This window comes from Choloepus didactylus, chromosome 2 (genome assembly GCF_015220235.1).
Source record: "Choloepus didactylus isolate mChoDid1 chromosome 2, mChoDid1.pri, whole genome shotgun sequence".
Classification (NCBI taxonomy): Eukaryota; Metazoa; Chordata; class Mammalia; order Pilosa; family Megalonychidae; genus Choloepus; species Choloepus didactylus.
The window spans coordinates 234,688,497-234,709,937 of NC_051308.1; the positions used below are offsets into that span (position 1 = coordinate 234,688,497).

A 21,441-nucleotide genomic window follows, 5' to 3' on the forward strand; every position below is an offset into this window, starting at 1 on the left:
CGCCCCCGGACCCGCCCCCGGGCCCGGCCCCTCGGTGGCGCCCAGACTCGCCCGCAGGCCTTGGGGAGCGCCGCGTTGCACTGTTTGTTGAGCGCCGGGTCCCGGCCACTCGGTGCATCCCCAACATGCTCATTCCTGGAGAAACAGATCCGAAGGAACGCTGGCCCGTGTCACAGGGGTCGGAAGTGGCAGGGTCTGGACTCGAACCCACCACCTTGAGAACCTCAAGTGAGTGCGTCAAGGGGATGCCTGCCTGCCTGGCACCCCCGTTTGCGCGTCTCTGCATTCTTCTGAGACATTTGTGACAGCTTTGCCGAAGAGCTGAAGACCCAGTAATTGCGCTGGGAGGGCAGAAAGAATGTGTGTGTTGGAGCGGGGGAGAGGGGGCAGGCCGAGGGGTGTTTCGGTCACTTCTCTACTGTGTGGCCACTCTTTAAATGAATGCAGTACTGAGTGCATTCACTGTGCAAGCGGGGAATAAAATCCACACGATCCCTACCTGTGAGGAGGCTGCGATCTGGGGGAGACCCTGTCACCTCGCCTCGCCTTCCTGGGTCTATAAAATCAGGTTTCAGTAATTCTTTCCCTGTCCATCATCTATGTGTGTGGCTTTTGAACTTCCCTCCATGGCACAGATGTGGCAGGTGAGGTCACTAACAGAGGAGGCCCAGGGCCTGGACTCCAGGAATGGGCTGGGGTCACTAGTTGGGCTGGCCATGCCCTGGAGGAAATGGCACCAGGGTAGGTCTGCAAATCTGAACCCGCCCTTCAGAGTGGGTACTGCAGTGGCTGGCAACGCATGCTGTAAACTGAGTTGGCAGCATTGAGCCCCCTTTGATCTGGGAATTACGAGCCTCTTTAGAAAGACTAATTATCTCCTGCAGCCCCAGGAGGGAGATTTGGTTTCCCCAGATTGTGGACAAGGAGGGCTGAGATTGCAGGCCAGGGAGGAGTCCCAGGCACCCAGTGGCACCCCCAAGCCTCCTCTTCTTGGCAGTACGTGCCCCCACCCTGCCCAGGCCTGGCTCTGTAACCTCTGAGCCTGGGGGATTTCTAGGACACAGCAAGTGGCTCCCCAACTAGCTGTAGGAATCAAATTGCTTTCCCCCCGTCTAAAAACCTTTTATGTGTCATTTTCCTGCCTATGGGGGAGGAGACCTGCCCCCCTCAGCTACCACTGTGGCTACCCCACCACTCCTCAGGCACCCTGTCCCCCTCACCTTCCCGATAACTGGGAAACAGGACCAGCTGCGGTGGTCCACAGGGCAAGGGATGGGTCCCCATCCCCGTTCCCCCAGCCCTGTCCTACCCAGAACCCCTGATTTCCCCACAGAAGGCACCCCAAATGCTGGTGGTACTCCCAGCTGTGGAAGAAAACTGCTCATGTGGTTAAACCCCCACAAGGGAAGGAAACTGATCCCACACCAAGTGACCAGAGACACTGAGAATCCCCCCCCCCCCGTTCCTCTGCCTCTGCTGGTAGAACAGACAGAACAGAACAAAGGAAATGCACCCTCGTGAATGGAAAGGCTGAGAACACCCTGCTCAACCCCGGTCCAGGATTCTCCATCCCAATGCCTTCCGGGAGCCAGCTGGGGCATGGGTGAGCTGTGCAGCGGTTAAGGCCGTATTCTTTGCACTGAGACACCCTGTGCACGTTAAACACTGAGCACTCTTTCTTCCACAAAGAGGTGTGCTCTTTCCTATATTCTTGAAGTATGTGGAATTCCTGGTTGACCTTCTAGTTTCCCATTTTTGATAGAGACATGCATTGTCCTCACCAGTCCAGGACAAGAAGAAAAACAGCACAAGGGTGACAATGTACTAGTTTCATGTGGACAGTGTCAGGGATATGCTACGGAGTGGAGGGGACTATGGCAAAAAAAAAGAGGCCACCAGCCCAGGGAGAGGGGGTGGGCATGCAGGAATGTGGGCCTGGTATTATCAGATGTTCTGTTTTTTTTTTATTAGAAATGTTTGGAATACAGATTTTTATGTGAAACCTTCTGATTTTGAAATGTTGGCAACTCTGAAATGAGAAGGAGGAGGGGAAGGAGGAAGGGGAGGAAAAAGGAGGGTAAGGAGGAGGGGGAGGAAAAGGGAGGAGGGGGAGGAGAAGAGGGAGTGGAGGAAGAAGGGGGAGAAGGGGAAGGAAGAGGAAGAGGAAGGAAGAAGGAAGAAGAAAAAGGAACAACAAAGTAAACATGTCTAGGGGCTTCTATGCAGCCCTTTGGCCAGAAGTCACCTCGCTGGTCCCCTCTGTGCCCTCTCAGAAGTCTCATAAACTTCCCAGCTGCATTTCAATCATCCAAACTGTTTCTCAAGCCCACAGCCCTGGGGAATTTCCACAGCTCTCCTTACTCAGCAAAGAAGTTTGGCCCTGGCTGTGTGTCCGTGTGTGCATGTGTGTGTGTGTGTGTGTGTCTGTGTGTGTGTGTGTTTGGTCTCCACACTGAGGACCAGGACATCAAATGGTGGTTGGGCCCACTTTCCCCAGATTTCTGGGGGTTCCCAGACTGTCCAGGCCCCTTCCCAATCCCCCCTACTCAGCTCTAGCTCCTCACTCTTGCTGCTCACAATTCTGCATGCAGGCAAGCATTGGGCAGGGGCAGTGGCAGGTGCAGCCTGTAGCCTTTAGGAAGCCCCTGACCTGAGTGGGGAGGTATTTTTCTTTGAGGTATGTTTCTGATTATGAGAACGTCCCGGGCCCTGGAGAGGTTTCTGCTTAGTTCTGCAACAGGAGATGCAGAGCCAAGGAGTAACAACCTATATTCTGCCCTGAGCAGTTGGGGCAGGTTCTACACAAAAGATACCTGACTCCAGGATGGGTTTTGCTAGAGACTGCATGACAAGGCCAGCTTCTGGACGTGTGACCTGTGCCGTCACACCAGGCCCCATGCCCAGAAGGACCCCGTGCTTGGTTTAATGCTCTAATGCTCTGCCGTGGTTGTCGTGAAATTCTTAATTATTTTTGAACGAGGGACCCCACCTTTTCATGTTGTCTTGAGCCCCACAAATTATGTATCCAGTTTTACTCCAAGAAGACTTTCCCACCTTCCCTGCAGGCTGTGGGGAATCGATGCTGGAGACAGCTGGGCCTGGGATTTGGCCCACTCTGTCCTTCTCCAGGGCAGGTTAGGGCCAGCCTCTGCAGGGCAGCTGGAAGGGAGGGGTGGGGATGGAACAAGACAAAGAGCAGAGGCAGAGGGGGAATTCATGGAGAGAAGGGCAGTCCAGCCAGGAGCTGGGGCGGGAGGGGGCTGCTCTGGCTCTGAGCTCTGTGTCCCCATGACCCTGACCTCAGGCTGATAGAAACACAAAGAAGGCTGGAGCCAGGGATGCAAGGGGTCAGTGTGGTTCTCATTCATAGTGACCCCTCATTCCGGGGGGAAATTCCTTTACATCCCAGGCAAAGCCTACAAGATATATTTGGCTTAAGGAGGTGGGGTTGGGGGATCCTCCAGTAATATTGTGTTAGGAGACCCCACTATATTTGTCATTTGCTTGAAATGGAGTATTTGTGCCCACTGGGATTTTTCAGGCATTATTTTCTGGGCTGTATTAGTGATATTTGTAGAAGACATTTGCTGAGAGCTTCAGGCTGGCATGCTACTGTATTATTTCCAGACATCTTGAGCTAAGACAAGGTGGCCCCTCTTGATCTCTGATTCCTAAGAGGATGGACAGTTTTGTCTGTAACCCCCTCATGAAGTACTGGCCACACTTCTTGGGGAGCCTGGAGTTCTCTGCTGCAATGCCAGTTCCCTGCTAACTTGTATATGGTCCTGGAAAAGTGTCTTTCTGTCTCTGAGCCTCAGCATTGTCATCTGGAAAAGCTCAATGATGTCATGGTGACGAATGCAGAACTATGTGATGATACTGCGAGCCACCGATTGTATACTCTGGATGGATTGTATGATGTGTGACTATATCTCAATAAAATTAACATTAAAAAAAATTGTATGATGGCTGGCTGAGCAGGTGGGAGGGAGGCTTTTCCAGCTCTGACCCTCTTTGCCTGAGTCAGCCTTTTGTACCCTCATGGTGGCTGTGTGGGTATGCTTTGTGTGCGTGTTGCTGGTAGCAACAGAAGGTGTATTTGTTACCTAATGCTGCATAACGAATCACCCCAAAACTTAGTGGCTTAAAACCCCAAGCATTTATTATTTCACAGTATCTTAGGTCAGGAATCTGGGTGGGTGCAGCTTGGCGGGGTGCCTCTGGCTCAGGGTCTCCCCCAGGCTGCAGTCAAGGTGTCGGCCGTGGCTATCTCAGGGCCCAATTGGAGGAGGAGCTACTCCCAAGCTCACTCACATGGCAGTGGCAGGATTCTGTTCCTGAACTGAACTGAACTGAGGGTCTCGGAGCTTTGTTGGCCCAAGGCTGCCCTTAGTTCCTTGCTGAAGGGCAGTATGTCTACTCACAACTTGGCAGTGTGCTTTCGCCAGAGGGAGGGCCTTACAAGAGGGTGTGAGCTCCTGGTGGTGGGGACCACCAGGGGCCATCTTGGAGGAGGCTCACCCCAGGAGGTTGGGGACACAGTCTCTGGAGACAGAGAAACCAGGACTCAAACCCTGGCTCTGACAGTCACTAGTGTGTGACCTGAGAAACCATTTCAGCCTGGGAGCCCCAGGGTCCTCACCTGCAAAATGGGGACACTTGGGTTCCGGCACAGGGAAATCCCTCAAAAAGTGGTTGCAGGGCCATTTCTAGAGAAGGTTGGAGTGACATGCCCATTGCTTCTAAGCCAGAAAAGCCCTTCCAGTTACTCCATTCTCTCCATGGACACCTGCAGCCTTCAATCCACTCCTGGGGACTCCAAAGTCACTTCGAAGCCCTTTGGCAGGCCCTGGGCTGCCTTCATGGCTGAGTGGGCACGGTGCTGATTTCCTCTTCTTCCCGCGGCCATCCCAGTAGGACACTGGGCACAGGTGCAATGAGGAGGATTACAGTGGGATTCCACCCCGCAACCGACTAAGACCTTTGCCCTTGGGGAGTGGAGTGTTTTACTCAAGGTCTGTCCTGCCATCTGTCCTGGTAGGGATTTCTTGACTGGAGACTTTTGTGGTCCTGTCACTGTGCCCTGGTCCCCTTTGATGATCTTCCCAGGGCCCCAAATGGTCTGGCCAAGAGCCTGATCCCCACAGTGGGCTTCCAAAGCACGTGCCCTGGAGGCAGAAGCTTAGCCCCATCCTCTGGCAGAGCAGAGCACTCAAACATTTTCCTGAGTGCAGCTGGCTGCCATGCCCTGCCTGTCAGACCACTTCTTAGGTCCCAGTTTAGATTCTTAACTGCAAAAAAAGAAGTAAACTATTCTCATCTTGCAACCACATCTTACCCATCCCCTCTAAGCTCCTCCTTGGGGCAGTCACTTCAAGCAGGAAGCTTTCTGCTAGACATAAAAATGTTGTAGCTTATTCAGAATAAAAACAATAACACCCAAACACTATGACAAATAAAGATAATACTGGCAAACATTTATATAACACTTACTACATGCCAGGCACCATTCTAACGACTTTACACATATTTAGTCATTAATCCTCCGAACATCCCTGAGAGGTAAGGGTACTATTATCATCATCTCTATTTTGTAGATGAGGAGACAGGCACAGAGAGGTCAAGTCACTGGCCCAGAGTCACCCAGCCAGTGCAGGATGGAGGCAGCGCTCAAGCCCATGTCATCTGGCTGTAATGTCCATGTTTGCAACCATTATGCTTCCTTGGCATTGTTGTCATTTATGGAGCACTCACCTTGCCCCAGAGACTGTTCTTTCTAGATTACTCAACCCTTAAAGCTACCCTATCCCGGTGAAAAACACGGGTTTAGGGAGACAAAAGGACTTATCCAGGAAGTGGCTGGCAAATGCAGGACTGCAATCTAACCCTGAGAAGTGAGGGGGTGTTCTGTGGAGAATTGCCACCCTCCTCCCACCCCCCATGTTAGGGTTAAGGTGGGGATGGGGCAGTTAACCCCTCCTAGCTCCCAGAGACAGGCTGAGAGGGAGCCCTCTGCTGCCCCCGGTGGCCACCAGCGGTACTTCGTCTTTCCCACCTATGGCCCCCTCAGGGCGGGCTGGCGGTTCGTGGGAATGGCTTGGCCACGCTGACCACAAGCTGCTTTTAGACCCTGCGTTTCCATTCCTGTGTGTGATTCAAGAGAAGCAGAGGACCGTGGACCAGCGAGTGCCCAAGATAAGAACAACAATTACTGTTTACTAAGAGCTTCTGCCTTTGTGACAGGCACTCTGCTGAGTAATTAAATGTTATTATTTATGTTATTGCTTAACCTTCACTGATGCACAGGGATATAATCCTCATTGTTAAGGGTGATTAGTAATATTAGATAAAGCACTTTATACATATTAGATAATTTTAATCCCCATAACAATGATATGAAATATGTACTATTATTATTTTCTTTTGTCAATGAGGAAACCAGGGTTAAGAGAGCTTAAGTAAGTTGCCCAAGATGGCACGGCTAGTAAGTGGTGGAGCTGGGGTTCAAATCCAGGCAGTTCTGGCTCCAGAGCCTGTTCTCTTAACTATTTTGTTGTTGTTATTATTACTATTATCATTCTGGGTTTATAGTTGGTTTGGGAGGGTGAAGAGATTTGTCCACAAAGCTGGTAGATTTAGACCCAGTATTTCAACCATGTCTGTCTTCATTCATTCATTCATTCATTCACTGACTCAACAAATCCTGATTGCACACCAGCCATGTGCCAGGCACTGTCCTGGACCCTGGGGGTAAAACACCATGTAGTCTGGCCTGTCCTGGACACCTGGGTGCACCAGCCTGTGAAGCCAAGAGATCTTAGGAAATACTGCCAATTTCTGCAAAGGAGAAAGTGTCTTCCCAGCACTCCTCAGCACCTCCCTGCTGGCCTCTGCCCCTCTTGAACCAGGGAAGGCCTGGATTCATAGCTCACCTCTCTCCCAAAGTCATTACCTCCACTGCCATTACCTACAGAGTGGGAAAATAAAATGGATTAAACTCAGTAGAGGCTGCTGGGAGGTATGGAGTTCTACACATTTCTGCAGCTTCCCTTTACTTACTAGCTGAGTTGACACTGGGCAAGTCAGGCCAAATTTCAGGGCCTCGGTTTCCCCACTTGTAAAATGGAGACAAGAATGCTTGCTCATCTCCCAAAACTGTTCTATGAAGAGTAAAGGGGACCATAGGTGAGAAAGTCCACATAACCACAGAGTGCCAGAAAGCCAGGCTTTGGGGCCTGTTTAATAATGGAAGCTTCTGGACGTTTGTTGTTTCATCTCATTCCATCAGTTAGTCTGTACTTGGCATCTGCTGCGAGTCACCCCGTTCTTGATGCTGCTGAGAGAGGTAATAGGACCCAGCAAGCAGAAAGCTCACAGTGGATGTTACGATGAGAAAGGAGAACTGATAGTGAATTGGATGAAGGAAAAAAAAGAGTTCCAGAGGGAGCCAGCAGACAGATGACCATAACTCTCCACACTTTGGATGCCTTATCACCAGGCTGCACTGAGCCTCTGCCACCCACCTCCCGAAATAAATAAAATGATCCTGAAGACCATAGTGAACTGCTTTGAGGTTCTTGCAGGGTGAGTGCTGAGGCCCAGAGATGCTGGCCTGGCCTGTCCCTTTAAGGCTTAAAGTGCCCATTGAGAGCACATGCCCCTAGAGGGACAGCTCAGGCACTGGCTACAAGCAAGTTGAAACGATGGGGTAATGAATGATGCTGATCTCTGAGCTACCTGCAAGTAGAAATTAGGCAATCCAAGATCAAAGTGGGGTTTCCTTGTTCAAAGAAAAAGATGTTTTCTCTTTTGGTGGATGAGAAAAATGGAAGTCCAGAGAAGTTCAGACACTTGCCCAGGGGCACACAGCAGATCAGGCGCCCAGGCTGACTGAGTTTGGTAAACACCGAGGCACTGGTTCTCAAAGTGTGGCCCCTGAACCAGCACCATCAGCTTCATCCCACCACCTGCAGCACTTATGAAAAATGCAGATTCTCAGGCCCCACCCCAGACCTACTGAATCAGAAACTCAGGAGTGGGGCCCAGCAGGCTGTGCTTTATCAGTCCTCCAGGTGACCTGCTCTGGCCAGAGGAAGGACTGTAAGGTCTTCACGCTCTCCCAGGTGGGGAGGAAGGAGGCAGTGGAGCGGAGCAAGGTCACTTTCTTAGCAGTGGTTGCATGACCGCCCTTCCCCCACCTGGACAGCTCTCTGCGCCCAGAGTCCAAACTTGAGGGCCCTTCCTCATCAGAAGGCCACCTGCCCGGGCTCTGGGAAGTCTGTCTGCACACGCCTGCAGCTGCTTTAAGGGCTCTGTCTGCCCACAAGATCTCGGCGGGTCAGCCAGGGCACCTCCCCGCTTCTCCACCTCCAAAGACAGACCAGGCACCACCCACCCCCAGCACCACCAGGCAGGCAGAGTAGGGGGTTCAGTGGCTGTGGGGGGCCCCCAGCAAGGTCGGTCTTTGCCCCAGCTATCTCGGAGTGGCCCGAGTCTGGGGAGGAAGGTAGAACATTCTGTCCTCTGGGCATCAGGAAGTAACCCTCGGCCCCTGTCTCGGGGTTCTTAGGGCAGGACTCTGCAAGGGCTCCCAGTCTCAACGGGACTAATTAGGATTCACTCTCAATTCTTCTTTTCTCAGAATTGTCCTTTAAATATCTCTGGAACTGGTTTCGGGAGGCAGATTTGTTGAACAGATACGTAGGAAGGACTGGCATCTTCCCCCTGAAGTTTCTCATTAAAACAAACAAGCAAAACTGTGTTTTGCGAAATGGGAAAGAAGCTGCATTCTTTCTGTTTTTAAAGATGTGACCTTTGAAAGTGGAATGTTTCTCCCAGATCAGGGGCCCAGTGGAGGGAAATGCAGGGATTCCTAGGATGGAGGACAATCCCTGGAGCTGCTGGGTGGCTGGAATCCCAGCAACTTTGTATATTCAGGGCAGGGCTGGGATCTGAAACCGGAAATAGACCCCCAGTGCCAGGCACACTCCATTCTAGCTCAAGCCCCCTGCCCTGAGGCTAGCCCCTTCCCATTTTGCCTAAGAAAAGGTTTCCATAGGTTAATAAATATCTATTTATTTTATTTACATATAACAGAGCACAATATACTCATTACTGTATGCCTGGCATTGGGCTAGCCCCTTCAATGGTATCACTTCATTTGATTCTTCACATGCCCCGTGAGAGGGGGATATAGTTATTATCCCCATTTTAAAGCACAGTCAACTGAGGTTAAGAGAGGGGCGCAGAGGTTGCACACTGATGGGATGAAATCTGGCCCATGGATGTACTTTCTTTCCCTAGTGCTCTATTAGAACCTCATGGCCAGCATCTTAAAATCAGGATAATTTATATCAAAAAGTTCAGATATTTTGCTTTTTGTTTGAAAAAATCAAAGTGTCTGGTAAAATCCATCCCATATGATAAAAGAACTGCCTCCCGTCTCCCCCAGCCCCTGCCTGCCCCTGCTCCCTACTATCTTGACCCTGGCTGCCTGACTTATGTGTGTGACCCATCCAGCTGTCCCGGGCTTGGAGTTCAGGAATCCTGGTGGTAGACCACAATTAGAGAGAGGCAAGGTCAGTGCTTGTCCTGGGTCTGTCCATTTGTCTGACTGCTACATCTCACCAGTGCCCACTCCTGGGAGATCTTGATATGGCTGATCAGAAAGAGACTGGACAGGGAGTCAGGAGATATGGGTGATTATTCTGTTTGCTGGGTGACCTTGGGCAGAACCTTAACCTTTCCCCTTCTGGGCCTCAGTGCCCCCATCTATATAATTAGGGGATCCGGTAAAACGATCTCTCAGATCCTCTCCTCTCCTCTGAGCCTAACCCAGGCTCCTTGCAGCCGCAGAGCCCCTTGGGAAACTGTGCTAGGGATTCCAGGCCGGCCAGGTGCGGGCTTCTCCACCCTCCATGCCATCCTGCAACCATGAACATCCCTGGCAGGGGGCTGTCTCACTAACCCAGGGCTTTGCTGTTGGGGCCAGCAGGGGCCAGGGGTCTGACCAGTCTCAGTGACGGTGGCAAGATCCACCTTGAAGCAGCCTCTAGCACCAATAACTAATTGCACAGAGGAAAGAGCCCACCAGGGAGGATCCAAACCCTGCTCTGAAGTGCAGGATTGCTGAGCTGGGAGGTGGAGCCAGCTTGCCCTGGGCACTGGGCAAGCCTCTGGGGCTCTGCACTAAGTGGAAATGCTCATTCAAGTCCCAGGAACACATAGTGTGCTTTCACCCTCCCTTGTCTTTCTGCATCCTACAAACATTCAACAGAGGAGGATACTGAAGCCCAGAGAAGAAAAGTGATTGCCTAAGGTCACACAGCAAATCCATGCCAGAGCTGGGCTAGAGCTCGGATTTTTTGGCCACCTTCCCGGGGCATTTCCCACAGTACCATCCTTCTCTCTCCCTAGGGAAGTTAGAACCCTCCAACTTCTTGGAATTGGGCCTCAGAAAGGGGTTGGAGGGTCCTACCTGGGCAGTGTGGTGGGCATAACTCCTAGCACGCAGCTTGTTCATGGTGCCACTGCAGAGAAAACAGGGACTTTCAGGCACAGGGGTGGCGTAAGCTGCCCGAAGCTTTCAGAAGGAAGCTCAGTCTGCAGGAAAGGTTTGCAAAACTGGCAACCTGCAGCCCACATTTGGCTCATAGACATATTTTGTTTTTTCCACAATGTTTATTAAAAATTCACATTAGCTGCCAGCATTTAAGAATAGGGAGGTTTCATATAAAAGACAGGATTTCTGGCTTCTCTTGAAAATTCTCAAGACCTGGCAAGAACTGGTCCACATTTTGCCCAGTAACGACTGGCAGGAGCTGGTATGCAGCCTCCGATTCCCCGTGCCTGGCTGTCTTCCCTTGTCGATTTGACGCCCCTGCCTCTGGGTTTGGGAATTTTGAATCTTAACCTGTAGCCTCCCTGTGCTCAAGAGGAGCTGGCCTCTGCCATCCTGGTCATCCAGGGGAGACCAGTTACCAGTGATTCTCAACTGGGGGCAATTTTGTCCCCCAGGGCATGTTTGGCAATGTCTGGAGACATTGTTTGTCACAGCTGGGACGCAAGATCTTTTCCTGGCATCTAGTGGGTGGAGGCCGGGTGTGCAGTGCACAGGAGCAACCCCCCCCCCCCCAAAGAGTTATCCAGCCCCCCATGTCAATAGCACTGGGGCTCAGAAACCCTGGACTGGGGCAAGAGAGGCCAAGAACCCCAGGCCAGTAAAAGGATCCCTTCGCAGGGAGAAGGGCAAGACCCTGACAGGGAAGGCCCAGGCCTTCCTGCAGACCAGGTCCTTTTCCATAATTGCACAGGGCCTGGCGCAAAGGGGATCAGGATTCGTGATTACAGGTCAAGGTCAATCAGGAATGTCAGAATGGGGCAGGGCAACCAGCCAGGAGATCCATGGGCATAGACATTCCAGAGCCGTCCTGGGAGCCAGGGGTTTTGGCTGGAGTGTGGCAAGGGCCAGGACGTCATTCAGCATGCACTTATTAAGCACCCACTGCATACAAAGCAGCAAGCTAGGCAAGGTGGGAGAAAGGGGTGATGTGTGAACTGTGACCCTGGCCCTTAGGTGCTGGGGAGGTGGCCAGCTGGGACAGGGAGTGCCATGGGAATGCAGACAAGGGGACTCCAGGGGTCAGGTGCATCTGCAGAGTCTCCAGGACCCCCACTTTGAAAGGTGCAATTAGGCTTGGCAGAGATGGGGAGGGGGGCACTCTTCAGAGGAAACGACCTGAGCAAAAGTGTGGTAGGAACACTCAGAGGCACTTGCGGGGGGGAGGGGAAATATGGTCTGTTGGGTGAGTGGGCATCTGGGTGGGAAGCAGAGGGTGTGATGCTGGAGGCGAGATCCAGGCTGACTGTAACGGGTCTCCAAGTCAAGGCAAGTGAGAGAAGAAAGGCAGACCCCATGGGGGATCCTCGGAAAGCCAGTGAAGTGTAATTAGGAGCTGGGACTCCAGAGGGCACTGTATCAGCCACCAGCTGTGTGCCCTTGGAGAAGTCCCCGAAATGCCTAGAGCCTCAGTTTTCTCATCTGTTCAATGGGGATAATAAGAGTAATTAAAGCAATTCCTTATCTGCCAAGGCACCAAGCTATATGCGATGCATTTGATCCTCACAGCAAACCCATGGAGTATATGCTGTCATCTCCACGTTAGAGAACAGGGAAGTTCCAGATACATGCAGGCTGATTAACTTCGACTTTCCCCAGGATACTGCCAGTAAGTGACGGAAATGGGATTTGAACCCGCGCAGAGCACCACAGATTTTCTGCTGTCAGCCCACCTGCTCTGGGGAGAGATGAGGATAGAGGAAGGTGGCCCTCCACTCAGGTGGGAAACATCTGCACCAAGGATCCATCTCCCCCTTGTATCTCTTGAGCCCCCCACCCAGCATCTCCTTCTACCCCTGCACTCCAACATCTCCATTTCCTTGGTTTGACTGACTCTGTTCCTCTGACTGGAAGGTCTTGCTTTCCTCTCCAAAAAATCCCTTCTGTCCCTTCCACCCAGAGCAGTGACAAATTCTTTCAGGCAGCAGTTCAGGACATGCCTGGGTAAATTAATCACTCGGGAGCAGTTGTTCAAATTCACCTTGCTTTCCTAGGGCATTAGGGGATCACCTTGTGGGGCTTCTCAACCTTTAGCGTGCATTTGACTCTCCTGAGGATCTTGGTGAAATGCAGATTCCAACTCTGGAGGCCTGGGTGGGGCCTGAGAATATGCATTTCTAATGAGCTTCCTGGACCGGTGCTGCTGGTAGCAAGGTCTTAGGGCACTTGATGGGTGTCATTTTCCTCCCTGCCCAGGACACTCCTCCAGGGCCCATGTAGAGCCCAGCACTAGTTGGGTGAGGATGTTTGGAGGAGGGGCATCCACCCAGCACAGGAGTCCGATGGAGATTTCCAAATTGAGCACTTGAATTTGACCCACATCTTCTCTGTTTCAGAGATCCCCGGGGTGCTTCAGGGCCAGGGGTATATCTGGTGGCACCCCTAACTGGGGGCAGCCTGGGATCATAGACACCCCTCAATGATAAGCATCTAGGGTCACCAACTTGCCCTCTAGAAGAATATGAGATCACTAGAAAGATGGTGAAAACAATGATTTTTCATCTTACAAACTACTTGCATGTGTCATTGGGTCATTTATTTGTACTTTTTAAAACAGTTCAGTTTTTATGTTTTGTGATGTTGAAAAAAAGATAAGCATGCTCTTAAAAAATTTTTTTTTCATTGTGAGTGTCAGAAAGTAAAACAACTGGATTATACAGTGAACTCTGGACTCCTGTTCACCATGAGGCTAACTTCCCAAGGTCACCAGCCACGCTATTGTGGGTTGATTCACGTCCTCCAAAAAGACATTTAAGTCCTAACCCCTGGTCTCATGCATGTGACTTTATTTGGGAATAAGATCTTGGAAGACGTGGTTAGTTAAGATGAAGTCAAAGTGAGTTATGGTGGTCTTATTCCAATGTGACTGGTATTCTTACAAGATAAAGGGAACTTTGTACACAGGGACAGACAGACACGAGAGGGGAGATGGCCATGTGGCAATGGAGGCTGAGATTGGAGTGAGGCATCCACAAGCCAAAGAACGCCAAGGATGTCCAGCAACCCACCAGAAGCTGGAAGAGGCAAGGAAGTTTCTCCTGCACAGGTTTCAGAGGGAATACGGCACTGCTGACGCTTTGATTTGGGACTTCTAGCCTTGGGAAATGTGAGACCATAAATTTTAGTTGGTGAAGCCACTCAGTTTGTGGCACTTACTGGCAGCCCCAGGAAACCAAACATGCCACGGCTTGCTTCTGAGGCCAACTTTCTCTACTTGCCCAGCATGCTCCTGGGCAGCACGTACCTGCCCACCACTGCCTGGTCAAGGAACGAACATGAGTTTTAGCATTCACTCAAGCAAGGCAATTAGGAAGATCACCCGGCTTAGAGAAGAGAGAGAGAAAAACTCCAGCATGTTTGGCAGTCGTACCCACTTTCAAATTGTCTGCTATTCACATATGCGTTCCACTGGGCAGTTAATGGCAAACTGAACCCATGTGGTGTTTTATTTTTCTTAAACATTTGCATGAAGTGTTTGGCTCGTCCTTATTATAAATATTTGGTTAATGGGTCCTTGGGGGATGAGCTGGATGCAGGCCTCGGGGGCGTTTCTCCGATACGGCCCTGGCGACCCAGTCCCGTTTCATAGACTGTAGCGAAACAAGCCAGCAGGAGTTTTTATACTCAAAGTGCATTTCCTGTCACAAAGAGAACAGCTGGCTTTGGGACCAGTGGCACATGAAGGAGGATGCCCTTATCCCAGATGGGTGGAAAACATCTCGATTTGCACTTGGTGGAGAGGCCCGAGCAGTGACCTCTCCGTAGGCACTCCTACATGCAGCATGCAGCCCTGTCTATTCTAGGACCTGGTGTGGGTGCAGATGTCTGCATGAGAAATGTGCAAAGGAATTTCCCGCATCCTGCGAGCCAACAGCCTTGTTGGAACTGGGTAGCAAAGCTGTGCTTGTGGCCAGAACCCAGCATTGCCATGAGCATTTATTAAGCACTTACCATATGCCAAAACTTTATGTGCATTTATCTCTTCTAATCTGCAACCCAAACCCTGTGAAGTGGGACACTTCCTGTGCCCACTTTAGGAATGAGGAAGATCGAGACCACATGGAGGACACAAGTTCCACGAGGCCACACAACGAGGAAGTGGCGGAGCTGAGTTTGGACCCTGGGTCTATTCACTCCAGAAACTGGGCAGGTCCCTAACGATTTCGTTATGCTACTTAACCAGTCCAGCTAGCTAACCAGTCACCCAACCACCAGTTGACCAGCGAAGCTTCCATTAGCACAGGCATTTGTTGGGTGCCTAGTGGGTGCCAGGCATTGGAAGCCAGGGTGATGAAGACAAAATCCTGCCCTAATGGGCCCAGTCCAGGGTGAAGACAGATGGGAAAATTCCTAAGGCAGCCAGCCAGAATGTGTCGGGCAGTAGCAACAATCCATACATACACCATAACCATAGTCGTATGTCTACGAGTAAAGACTGGAAGGGAACAAATGAAAGTAGATGCTGAACTAACCATATGCTTTCTCTGACTGCTCAACATCTTGGGGCTTTGGCTTCCTCATCTGTAATGTGGGACCATCCTGCTGCGTCCTCATTGGGTTAGTGGGTAAATACCTGTCCCTAGGACAGCATCTGACACAGAGCAAGCATTCAATAAATGTTGCCTATTAACGTTACTTGATGCGATTGTGGGTTTTCAATGACATATTCTTCTATGGCAATGTTTTAAAATTGGTTTTAAAACAAAGTGACTTTTGACAAAGCCTGAGCCCAGGGATGATGGCGAGTGTAGTGGGCTTGTCTGCCAGCAAAGCAGATAGATTCACATGTCATACCTGAGCATCTTTAGCCAAAAAGAGAGAACATGGCAGATCCCAGCCTCCCAGCTGGTAAACACCTGGGGAGAGAGGGTCTTAAACTCTCCCTTGGCCTTCTGCGCTCCCCTGGCAAAGCTGGCCCCTCTGGCTGAAGGACGAACACCCCAGGGCAGAGAGAAGAAGGAGCAGGCTGCTTACCCAGCTACCTGCCCAGCTACTTGCCTAGCTGCCTGCCCAGGGCTGAGTGTGCCCCCCAAAGGGCTGGAGTGAAAGGCAGTTCTGCACCATGGGGAGTGAGCAAACAACAAAACTTGCCATTTTCCTTGAAAAATATAGCCCAGATCTTGTGTTTTAGTTAGCAAGGGTGGAGAGGCTGTTAGCATGTTTTTTTTCCTTTTTCTTCTTTTCCTATTCCTAGCATCCTTTGTGTGTGACCAGAGACCCCGGCAGAAGAAAGAAGAAAGGGGTGGAGGAAATAAGCAAAGAAATTTGAACTGTGTCTAGGAGAGCCGCCACCTCATTTTTATATACCACATGTCCCTTACAAAGGACATTTGCTACTCCCAGGGCCTGCCCGTCCACACCCTTCATTCTTGGTGGGTGGGCCTGGCAGCGTTTGCTCCTCGCACTGAGCTTTGCACAAAACTTGTGCTTCCTTCACATGGGCTTAATGATGCCATATTCCAAAATTTCTGTAAAACTAGTAAAAGGACCTGTATTTTTCTGGCTCTAGCTGCATATTAGGCTTCCCTTGGAAATAACGTGGATGATAAAAAAAATTGCAGTTCTCGGAACTTCTGATTTTCCAGCCCATGCATCAAAGCATGCCCTAAGTCCTTGTTTGCCCCCTGATCCCTGCATAGAGTGTTTTAGGTGCACGCAGGTAACTGTAAGCACGGGCTTTCCAGGTACCTGCATCTTGCTTGGTTCCCGGGTCCCTAATGTGCCCACAGACCCTGACACCTCTGTTTGTGCATATATAACTGTAAATTGTCTTCATCAGTTGTATTAGTAGTAAGGGTTGGTCACCGCTGGAGACCAGCGCTGCATGCTGAAGAGAGGGGATTCATGGGCTTTGGGGCCACATCCTCATAACTTATCATGTCACTCTAATGTTCTCAAATAAATCAGGGTCTGATTCTTGGCTTCTGGGAGACAGTCAGAGGCTGAGCTCTTGCTACCTCAGAGAAAGGCAGTTGCAGAAGCATAGATTCAACAGCCCTTTGAACCTGGCTCTTGGAGCTTGGACATGGTGGGGTGGGCTGTTCTCCGAGTGCATATTGGAGATCCTTTGTTGCATGCCCACCCATTAGCGGGTCCTACTAGCTCCATCCCCAAAATTCATCTCCGATGTAACTGCTTCTCCCCACCCCAGCTTCCCTGTCCTGGTCTGATCCACTGTCCTCTATCACCCAGACTATCCTAAGAGCCCCCAGCTGGCCTCCTTGCCTCCATCTTACTCCCTTTCAATCCGTGCTCCACCCAACAGCCAGACAGCTTCTAACAGCATAATCAGACCACGTGACTCCCCTGCCCCGAGCCCTCCACTGGCTTTCCACTGCTCTTCGGTAAAATCTGAATTACTGCCCTTGGCATGTGGCGTGATCCGGTAACTGCCTCCCGCCCTGACTCATCCTTTCCCACTTTGGACTGGTTCCCTCATCCCTATGGGCCGTCTTGTTATCCTGGGACTAAGCCAAGTTGCTTCCCAGCTCAGGGCCTTGACACTTGCTGTAACTTTGTTCTGGTTTGCTAATGCTGCCAGAATGCAAAACACCAGAAATGGATCAGCTTTTATAAAGTGGGTTTATCTGGTTACAAAGAGTCAGTCTTAAGGCCATAAAGTGTCCAAGGTAACACATCAACAATCGGGTACCTTCACTGGAGGATGGCCAATGGCGTCTGGAAAACCTCTGTTAGCTGGGAAGGCACGTGGCTGGCATGTGCTCCCAGTTCTGGTTTCAAACGTCTGGTTTCAGGACGCTCCTCTCTAGGCTGCAGCTCCTCAAAAATATCACTCTTAGAGTTGCTCTTGGGGTGTTTGTCCTCTCTTAGCTTCTCTGGAGCAAAAGTCTGCTTTCAATGGCTGTCTTCAAACTGTCTCTCATCTGCAGCTCCTGTGCTTTCTTCAAAGTGTCCCTCTTGGCTCCTCTTCAAAACATCACTCACAGCTGCAGCTGCACTGAATTCCTTCTGTTTGTCAGCCCATTTATATGGCTCCACTGATCAAAGCCCACCCTGAATGGGTGGAGCCACACCTCCATGGAAATATCTCATCGGAGTTATCACCTACAGTTGGGTGGGTCACATCTCCATGGAAATCTAATCAGCACCAAAACGTCTGCCCCACAAGATTGCATCAAAGAATATGGCTTTTTCTGGGGGACATAATACATTCAAACTGGCACAACTTTCTACATGGTGTGTCTTTCCCCAGTCCTACCTGTGCCCAGGTCCTTCCCGCCATTCTGGCCTCAGCTCAGATGCCAGCTCTCCAGAGAGGCCTCCCTGTCTACCTTATGTGCCCCCACTAGTTCCATGCTTTCTTTCTGTCACGGCACTTATGCATATTGGAGATCGTTTGTTGCATGTCCATTGATTACCTTTCTCCATCAGTGAGCTTTCTGAGGACAAGAGTCACCTCTGCTTTGTCACCACTGTATCCCAGCACTGGTGGCAGTGCCTGGCACAGAGTAGGTGCTTAATTATTTGTAGAACAAATAGATCTATGGAAAGACAGTTCCTGCAACACACCCAAGTGGGCCCCGAATCCTCCTTGGGGTCATGGCCATCTGGGTATGGAGACTTTCTTCCCTGGACCAACCATGCCCATTTTCTAGAGGCAATGGAATAAGAGGGACAGACTTCATCATGGTAGTGGCTACTCTCACTGGCTGGGTACTTCCTGTGGGCCAGGCCCTGTGCCTTTTTATTATTGTGCCCATTTTACAGATGGCAAAATAGAGGCGCTTCAAGTCATACAAAGGGGCGGAGCTGACTGCAGAGCCTCTCCCCATGAACATCTGAAGAGTCCTGGACACCTCCCCGGGGAGCTGAAAGCAGGGCCCGGGGAGGTAACGCTGGCTACCTAAGAGGCAGTTCTGAGCTGCGGGACACGGAACTCGCCCTGAGGTCTCTGAGGTGGCCCCGTCCTCTTGGCAGACACCACATCTTCACAACTGCCTGCCGGGGGCACAAAGGCACAACCATGGGGCAAGTAGCAGGAGTGACCCCAGGGGCACGCGGGTCCCAGGGCACTGCCTGCCGGCCCTGTCAGCCCCCCACCCCGAGGAACTTGGCCCGTGGTCCCCAGGCCAGGAAGAATGTGGGGAGAAAGGCGTTACTTGGGAGGACGGAGGGGGCGGGCAGGAAGGCAGGATTACGGCCTGGCTTTTGTTGGTAGAGGGGAGAGGGCATTTGGAACCTGCCACTCTGAATGCCCAGGGCAGAAACCGGGGCGGAAGGGAGGGTGAAACGAGGACAGGGCTTCTGGAGAGGCTGCTTGCATTCCCTGAGGGAGCAGGGGTGGCTGCGGCATCTCGGGGACCTTACAGAGCCTAGCAGGAGGGAGGCCAGGGAAGGGGAGAGAGAGGGGAAAGCAGGAGGGGAGGTGGGGAGAAGGGAGGAGAGAAGGGGACCAGAGGGGGGTGGGGTAGAGGGGAAGGAAAGAGAGGAGAGGAAGCAGGAACATGCTGGCTGTCCAAGAGAAGAGGCAGGGTCCCTGGCTCCAGGTGCAAACCATGGAGACCACCAGCACTTGCTCTTTTCTGCAGGCACTTTGGACAGGCTAAACACTCGGGGGGTCAGATCCAATGTCTTTCCTGCTCAGGGCCCCCCAGAGCCCAGCTGTCCCAGCTGAGTCCAGTCTGCTGGACCTCAGCAGCCTCTCTCCCCTCCAACCACCTGGAGCTTCCTTGGGACACTAGCAGATGGATTAGACACCAGGCCAGAGCCTCTCCAGGATGGCCAAGGGCAAGTGGTTGGGATAGGCCTGGCTGCCCCCACTCTGCAGGACTGGCTGTCACCTCTGAAAAGGGGCAAACCTTTCTCCCAGAGGCCAGCGTCTACAGGCCCAGCTCAGAAACACCGGCTTTATCCTTTCTTAACAAAGCATCTTAGGCTGACATAGCTGAAAGAGCTCTGGTTTGGAAACAAGAGAGTTCAGAGTTCAAATCCTTGCTTCACAATTTGCTGGCTCTGGGATCATGGCCAAGATACTGCATTTCTCTGACTTCAGTTTCCTTAGGACACCAAGAGAAAGCCACACACACACAGACTCAATTCAGACAGAGCGTCTGACAGAGGCTCAGCGGATCACAGAGGCTCAGCGTGCACTCAGTTCTTTCCTACTCACCTCCCCATTCCCACACCTGGGACAAAAAGTGTGAGCCTGGGACCTAGAATCGTTCTCACATCTCAAACCCAAGTTCCTAAGTCTCAGCCACGGACACGTCCACCTTGAACCCCAGGAAGAAAGCTGTGGCCCTATCAGGTCAGAGGCTGGTGATCACGTGTGGGGCTGTGGGGAATGAGGAGGCCGTCCCCAAGGAACTACTGATACCCACTCACTGCACCTGCCCTTCCTGCCGTGTGTGTGTTTGTGTGTGTGTGTGTGTGTGTGTGTGTGTGAGTGTGCACATCAAACTTGCTCCAGAGGCTCCCTGTAAGCCGGAGTTGCTGACTTGGCCTGAAATCTCTTGCTCCTTCTTCCAAATCACCATAGTCCCCTTTGCTCCCCCTTGTCCTGCCCTGGCTTCCTGTCCCCGATCCCCATCTGCAGACCAGATGTGGACATCGGCTGTTCCTTTGGTTGGACACTTTCCTCTGCCCTTCCTGACCCTGGACAGTTTCTCACTCCATCTGCACGGCCTCTCCCGAGAGAGAGTCCCCGTTCTGCCTTTGTCAGGGACCATCAGCAGATCTGGGGCTTGCCCTGATCCCTGGCTTGGATCAACCAGGATTCTGCCTCTCCTTCTGAGCAGGGAAAATCATTGGATAAAACTTCATTTTATCATGGCCTCTGTTGAGCAATGCCCCCACTCTCCTGTCTGTGGCCATTATGACGGTATTACTCTGCTTCCAGAGATGAACGCTCGGTGGATTATGCGGGAAAATGGCATTATGGGATGTGTGTGGGTGGTAGGGTCCCTGGGGAAAGGAACTGAGAGGTGGTTTCATCTAGGTAGTGGATGGTTGCTTGTGCCTCTGCTCACCTGGGGTTCCTGCTCATCCCCAGGTACCATCTAAGGAGCCTTGAGTTAAGGGCTTTATTTACATAATCTCACTTAGTTCTCTCTTGAAAATTCTATGAAGTAGGGGTGACTATTATCCCCTGGCACTGGATAAGGTAGGGTCCCCTCAACACCTGTTGCACCCCCTCCCAAGGTGTAGGTGCAATGCAGTTTGCAGGGTTTGACTCTGACCAGTCCAGGGGTGAACTCTGGTTAGTTCAAACAAGCGGTTGTCAAGGTGTAGTGTGAGGACTGCTGGGGGGCCCCTGAGACCCTTTCAGGAGGTCTGTGAGCTCTACCCTTTCTTCATATACTCGAACCCAGACAGCACATCACTGCAGACTGGGTGCAGAGGCAGGTGGGAGAGTCCTGCTGTCTTCTGGAGAGCCAGACCCTAAAGAGAATTTTTAAAGTGTAAAATAATGCTGCTCTTCTTTCTAGCATTTTTTTTTTTCTTTTGGAAACTAGAGTCTTCATAAAATATGTTATTTATGTTAACATATGCTTATTATTTTAAAAATGAATACATTTAGTAAATAGTTAATTTTTTTTCAGTTTTAATTTCTAAAATAGGTAGAGATTGACAATAGTTTGTTGGAGTCCTCTCTAATTTTTCAAAGCATAGATTGCTCCTGAGAATTGCTGGTTTAAGCCAATCAGGTAATCTCATAACCCTTGCTGGTGATTGGTTCAGGAGCTTAGGCTGAAGCCAGTCAGCATGCAGCATTTCTTTGCCAACAGCTACTGATTGGAGAATGAGAACGTGACCCAATTTGGACCAATGAGATGCATGGTGTGTTTTGCTGTGAGCTGCTG

General features: G+C 51.2%; 1 protein-coding gene across 5 annotated transcripts in view; it reads right to left on the reverse strand.

Moving 5' to 3' along the window:
* KAZN (kazrin, periplakin interacting protein) overlaps positions 1-21,441 on the reverse strand; it is an 857,604-nt gene that overhangs the window by 164,639 nt on the left and 671,524 nt on the right. The window lies entirely within an intron of this gene.